Raw genomic sequence first — 7,268 nt, 5'->3', positions numbered from 1 at the left:
CTGAGAAATAGTTTTTAAGTAATAAAGTTATTACTTAAAATAATAAACAATATACATTAATTGAAAAAAATCCTTTAACAGTCTGAAACTGGCAGATCTAGAACACCAATAGACATCAGAAGTGTTCACAAGAATAAAATAAGTGTTAGTATCTACATATAGCCTGAAATTAGATGCAGTTGGTATAGTTTGACCAACAGAAATAGCAAAGTATCACTAAATATCCCTCAAAACACTTTAAACTTAAATTTGTTGTAATAATAAACTAGATCTAGTTAAAAATAACTACATAAATGCCGGGACCATGCAGTACACAAACTAACCAAAAACACTGACTCCCCCTGATCCTCAATGTATAATTCACACACTGTGTACGACAAATTTAGTTTTGTACCTTAAAAATCTCTCACATTACTTACTTTCATACTCCAAAGAACTAAAAAAGAAAGAGGATCTCACTGGAAAAGAAAAGTATCTCGGTAGAAAGTAAGTTGTTAACTGATTAATATTCCTGGTGTGGTTTGAGTGTTAATTTAAAGCTCCGAGGAGCATCTCCCTTCACAAAAGACTATTCACATGTAAAAGAAGGGGATTTTCTCTTGAAATCAATTGCAAACATTTAAAAGGTTTTCTTCCGTGAGAGTTTTGTAGCTTTTATCAGTCGAATGGAGGGAGAGTTCAGGAACACGGTGTTTTAAGCGCCGTTTAACGGTTTGTCTCGTTAAAACTCACCGCGCGTCGCCTCAGTCTTCACATCTGTTCGTCATCTTAAGCTCGCTTTAAGCTCGTATTCGGGCGAAATTGAAATGTATGTTTAAAAGTACTAACAGGCGATTTATTTTTGACAGGTTCGCGTGAGAACAACGCGGGATTGGATTCACCTGAGCGCGCCCCCGGAGATGTTGCCCTGGCAACTCCCGCGGGACTCTCTGCTGACGGGCGCGCGGATTTCCACTGATTAGCGATGGGTGAGTGATTTTTGTTAAGACAATTGGTTCTTAGTCTTAACACATACTTATGTTAAAATACCGTTATAGACACTAGTTAAATCAGAAAAATCGCATATATATATATATATATATATATATATATATATATATATATATATATATATATATATATATATATATATATATATATATATATATACACACACACACAGTTGAAGTCAGAATTATTAGCGCCCCTGTTTATTTTTTTCACTAATTTCTGTTTAATGGAGGGAAGATTGTTTAAGCACATTTCTAAGCGTAATAGTTTTAAAAACTTATTTCTAATAACTGACTTATTTTATCTTTGACATGATGACAGTAAATACTATTTTACTTGATATTTTTCAAGACACTTCTATACAGCTTAAAGTGACATTTAAAGGCTTCACTGGGTTAATAAGGTGAACTAGGCAGGTTAGGGTAATTAGGCAATTCATTGTATAATGATGGTTTGTTCTGTAGATTATTGAAAAAATAAAATTAGCTGAAAGGGGCTAATAATTTTGTCCCGAAAATGGGTTTTGAAAAATTAATAACTGCTTTTAATCTAGCCGACATAAAACAAATAAGACTTTCTCCAGAAGAAAAAATATTATCAAACATACTGTGAACATTTCCTTGCTCTGTTAAACATCATTTGGGAAATATTTAAAAAATTAAATAAAATCAAAAGGGGGCTAATAATTCTGACTTCAACTATATATATATATATATATATATATATATATATATATATATATATATATATATATATATATATATATATATATATATATATTCCATGCAACCTTTTCATGAAAAAAAATAAGTTTTCACTAAAATACAGAAACCGTTTCTACGATTTTTCTGTAGGCTTGTATTTTACAACACTTTAGAAATACTCAAAAAATGTCTCTGTCAATGTTTTCAAACAACTATATTTGATTTATTAAAGTGACGCAAGTGGCAATTTCACATCGGTCACATCCATAAGATGTCACATCCATAACAACACTTTTTTCTCATAAATGCAAAAATGCCAAATAAAATAAAGTCAATCATTTTTGTTTTATAGAGAGACATATTTTATCCTTTAGATTAGCATTGTTTCCTTTAGGTAGTGCTGTTTAATTCACATAATTTCTACAGACTGTGTACTGTTTTGTGTACTGCAAACTTGAATACTTTGGTCACATCCATAACGCATGTTTATTTTCCTCATTTAAAGCACAAAAGATGTTTTCACATTGATATTTTTCTGGTCTCTTATTTCTGTGGTCAGTTGTTCTGGAAAATATAAACAGATGTTTCAATACAGTGTTAACATATGCTTTCTATTTGAATTTATGTTTCGAGTTTTTACTGCAAATGTCACAACCGTAACGCTGGAATTGCACACACACACACACACACACACACACACACACACACACACACACACACACACACACACACACACACACACACACACACACACACACACACACACACACACACTGTCTGTTTCCTCTGCTGTCTTTGGTCCTCATTGACCTGGTGTAAGGTTGAGTCCATTTACTGTATGTCATATATTTGTTATTTGTATATATATATATATATATATATATATATATATATATATATATATATATATATATATATATATATATATATATATATATATATGTGTGTGTGTGTGTGTGTGTGTGTGTGTGTCTATATATATATATATATATATATATATATATATATATATATATATATATATATATATATATATATATATATATATATATATATATATATATATATATATACTTAAATATATTATATACAGTACTCAAGGCCTTCTTCCCAACTCTCCAAATGAATTCTTTTTAAGTATATTTTAATATTTTTCTTACATGTGTACTCAAGAACACATTTATTTTGGAAACTTACTGCTATTTAAGTACAATTCTAAGCATAACTGAGCACACCACATTTTGAAAATTAATGTTTTCATCCATTTCTCAGTGAATATGGGCAATGTATTTTGGTGTATTTAAACAAAACAGAATTATTAAATAGATATATTTATTAAAATAAAATTTTAGTCACCAAACATATTTAGAAATTGAAAGATAGTATATTTGAATTCAAGCAAAATATTACAAAAATAAATTACAAACTACAAAATTTCAACTAAAGTTTTACTTTTTTTTGCGCCTTTTGATTTTTCCTGTTTTTAAATGTGCATTTAATATTTTTCTATAACATATACATTTGGCTGTAATCGTTTTTGGAGTGTTATTGTAAGTTATTTTGTTAGATAAGCTGTGGATTTGGCTTCAGTAAAGGCTAATCGAATGTTTATGCACAAATATAAATATAAATATAAGCACTGTCTTTTGTATTTAATAAATTCTGTGTCTCCATCTGCGTTCTCTGTTTTATTTTGCAGGCCACTCCTGAAAATCACCCTTTTGGCAATTACCATACCAAAAAACATGGCTTGTTTTTCATATTCATTAAACATCTTGAAGTTATTAATATCCCAAGAACAGCTATAGAGTAAGTGGACATGTTTTAAGATTGATTTATTTTTTTGGAGGGTTTTAGAAAGACATTCAAATATATTTTCCAAAAATTCTTGCAATTTAGGACACAACCATATCAAGTGGGTTAGGGGTTATCTTTCTGCTGTTTTACACCTGTTATGAAGTGGAGATTCCTGAGGAAAAACCTTATGCAGTTCCTCTTTAGATAAATATAACCTATATGCAGGGTTTTAAATTAAATTAAATTATGACTTATATTAATTGAGCATGCCTGTATAATAATAATAATAATAATTCCTTACATTTATATAGCGCTTTTCTGGGCACTCAAAGCGCTTTACACAGTGGGGGGAATCTCCTCATCCACCACCAGTGTGCAGCATCCACCTGGATGACGCGACGGCAGTCATTGTGCGCCAGACCGCACACCACACACCAGCTGATTGGTGGAGAGGAGACAGTGATGCAGCCAATTGAATATGGGGATGGTTAGGAGGCCATGATGGACAGAGGCCAGTGGGTAGATTTGGCCAGGATGCCGAGGTTAAACCCCTACTCTTTTTCGAAGAACATCCTGGGATTTTTAACGACCACAGAGAGTCGGGACCTCGGTTTAGCGTCTCATCCGAAAGACGGCGCTCACTGAGCAGTATAGCGTCCCCGTCACTATACTGGGGCATTAGGACCCACACAGACCACAGGTTGGGCGCCCCCTGCTGGCTTCACTAACACCACTTCCGGCAGCAACCTAGCTTTCCCATGTGGTCTCTCATCCAGGTACTGACCGGGCGCAGCCCTGCTTAGCTTAAGTGGGCGACCATGTGAGAGTTGCAGAGAGCGAGCTGCTGGCTATACACTCAAAGCCTTCTTCCCAACTTTCTGAATCTATCTTTTCAAAATATATTTAAAAATACTGAAAAACACATTTATTTTGGAGACTTACTGTTATTTAAGTGTAATGTTAAGCATAACTGAGCACACCCCATTTTGAAAATGAATATTTCCCTCCATTTCTTAGTGAATATAGGCAATGTATTTTGGTGTATTTAAACAAAACAGATTTATTAAATATTTATATGTATTAAAATAATACTTTAGTCACCAAACATATTTAGAAATTGAAAGATAAGACATTTAAATTCAAGTAAAATATTACAAAAAAAAAAATTCCAACCTACACAATTTCAACTAAAGTTGATTTTTCCTCTTTTTAAATGTGTACTTAATATTTTTTTTATATAAATTTGCTGTACTCGTTTTTGGACCATTATCGTAAGTTATTTTGATAGATGAGCTCCAGATTTGGCTTCAGTACTGACTAATCTAATGTAAATGCACAAATACAATATTGTAGAGCTTCCTATAGAAAATATGAATTTAAAAGAGAGATTTGTAAGGGGTGTACGCAAATATGCTGAGCACTGGATGTTGTATTTGATCAAATCTGTGTCTTCATCTGTTTTATTTTGCAGGCCACTCCTGAAAACATTATCAAAGTCGAAGTGTCTCAAGCAAAGCCCTCTCGCCATGTGGAAAAGCAGGTTTAACACACTTGAGAGAGTGGATTCTTAAAATACCGAGTTGTTTGATAAATATTTGATGTCTAATTTATCAATGAGTTAGCATCACGGCCACAAGTGATATTGAATAAACACTCCGGCAGCCGTTTATCGATGAACCGCTTCAGAAATACATAAAAAAAAAACAAGAAGCAAAACACCAATTGACTTCAGCATCACATAAAAAAAGACGGAGAAAAGTATGAGAATATAATGAATCTTGTTTTATTTCTCTTCTAATGTGTGTGTGTGTGTGTGTGTGAGTGAATCCTCTGCTCCTGCATTATTTGAGTCCATTAAAGGTCTTCTACCCTACCAAGGATTTGATTTCTGTCCCATAACCAGCGACTGTGACTGGGCATGGAGTCGGCTCTTTAAGACCAGACCACCAGATCGATGACGCTAGCTTTACCAAGACTCTAACAGCCACCACAGCGTCTCCTCTAGGTTTGCACAGGGAACGATGCCCGACTCTGACCCCTATAAAGGGTCTTTAAGGGCCCTCGTGAAGAGAGGACGACACAGGCAAGCGAGGGTGAGGAAATTACTAGTTGCTTATGAGTGCACGTGATTATTATGGGCTTGTGAGTGTGCGAATGAATGGCCGATGGCTGTCAGTGCTGTGTGTGTGTGTAGCGGGGTGTGACTGGCTAGTAAATTGAGATGGTTAATCTCAGATGAGGAGAGTGTATTGGTCCTTCAGACAGACATGTGAGGGCCACTCCACACGGCTGCCCATTTAAGAGCCCGCTTGCAAGAAGCCGTCCGTGCGTGTCTTTGAAGAGCTCGACCTTATGTCTGCAATTCACCCTTTGTACACACGCAAACACACACAATCCTGAATTGTGTGTTTTTGTTGGGTTTGTGAAGCTGATTTTTTTCTAATAGGGAGAATAATATCTTTAATTAGGCCTCAGTGGTATTAGTTAAGTAGGTAAAGTTAACATTTAATTAAGTTATAGCGTATTACACTAAAATATATACAGTTGAGGTCAGAATTATTAGCCCTCCTGTATATTTTCCCCCAATTTCTTTTTAATGGTTAGCAGATCTCTTCAGCACATTTCTAATCATAATAGTTTTAATAACCCTTTTCTAATAACTGATTTATTTTCTCTGTGTCATGATGACAGTAAATAATATTAGACTAGATATTCTTCAAGACACTTCTATACAGCTTAAAGTGACATTTAACCCTTACCGTACGTTCCAGGGGCGGACTGGCCATCTAGCAAATGCCAAAAGGGCCGGACCAATTTTTAAATGTGGGCCGGTCAGTTTTTTTTTTTTTTTTAATGTATTGTTTTTATGTGGAGGCAGCTTTTATCTCTTGCTAGATGTGATATTATGATGATGATGATAATAATAATAATATTAGTAATAATAATAAATGTTAAGCATTTGGACCAATATGCGACGGCCGCCTGATTTCAAGATGGGCCGACCCAATCCGAGGTTACCGTAATCAAACTAATTACTTTACGTTAACAATTTTTAACCTAATCAAAATCTGGCAAGAATGTCATATTATTTCACCGTCTGCACACCAAAATAAATAGTGAATGTGCGTGTCCGTGGGTGGGGCTATGCAGTGGCGTAGTGCAAAATGTGGAGCCCCCCCTGCAGGGATCGCTGACGGGGCCCCCTGATGAAGGGGGGGGGGGTATGTCATACGTCAATTTGCATATCACTGACGTCATCACGTTTTACCGTTCCTATTTAACAGCCTATGGTTAATAAAGGGGTATTTATAATTGCACTACACTTTATATAAGCATGTTTATTTAACTAAATGTATTGCTGTTTGAATACAGCATGTCATTATAGATGTGTAGTGAATGTGCAGTAATCTCTCTTATTTAATAAACTCAGACAAGTTCAGAAGCTGTCACTAAAATATCTGATTGTGAACAAGAAAAGAATAAACGGTCCAATTAAATTGTTAAAATAAAGTAGAAGTAGATCGGTTTGACTGTACAAGGGAAATACCTTCACACTGCCTGTGCTAAATCATTTGTCGTCGGTACGCAGAGGGGTGATCTGCTCTCGGGCTGCAGGTGGGAGAGGCTGCTGTACGAGGACTGACTGGGCCGCCTGTCAGTGCTGTGAGGCGGGGGAGGGGCCGGCGGCATCACACGCAGCTCGTTGAGAAGAGTAGGGACGGTACAGTATGGACAAATGGCAGTCTAAAAAAATCTCCAATAACACACAAAAAAAGT

At 35.0% G+C, this 7,268-nt stretch overlaps 1 long non-coding RNA gene across 4 annotated transcripts in view; it reads left to right on the top strand.

Moving 5' to 3' along the window:
- Positions 1–304: 304 nt before the first annotated feature.
- Positions 305–7,268, top strand: part of LOC141379945 (uncharacterized) — a 28,853-nt gene continuing 21,889 nt past the window's right edge. Inside the window, exons 1-5 of one of the 4 annotated variants that reach the window (XR_012397061.1) lie at positions 351–486; positions 849–968; positions 3,394–3,503; positions 3,803–4,267; positions 4,963–5,584. This is a non-coding gene — a long non-coding RNA (uncharacterized lncRNA). Of the gene's footprint in view, positions 487–630; positions 712–743; positions 969–3,393; positions 3,610–3,802; positions 4,268–4,962; positions 5,585–7,268 lie in introns of those variants that run through there. The other 3 variants (XR_012397062.1, XR_012397059.1, XR_012397060.1) reach the window with 3 other exon arrangements.

Source organism: Danio rerio, chromosome 21 (genome assembly GCF_049306965.1).
Source record: "Danio rerio strain Tuebingen ecotype United States chromosome 21, GRCz12tu, whole genome shotgun sequence".
Lineage (NCBI taxonomy): Eukaryota > Metazoa > Chordata > Actinopteri > Cypriniformes > Danionidae > Danio > Danio rerio.
Note: the sequence above shows the minus strand (reverse complement) of the source record. Positions and strands in the feature narration are given on the sequence as shown.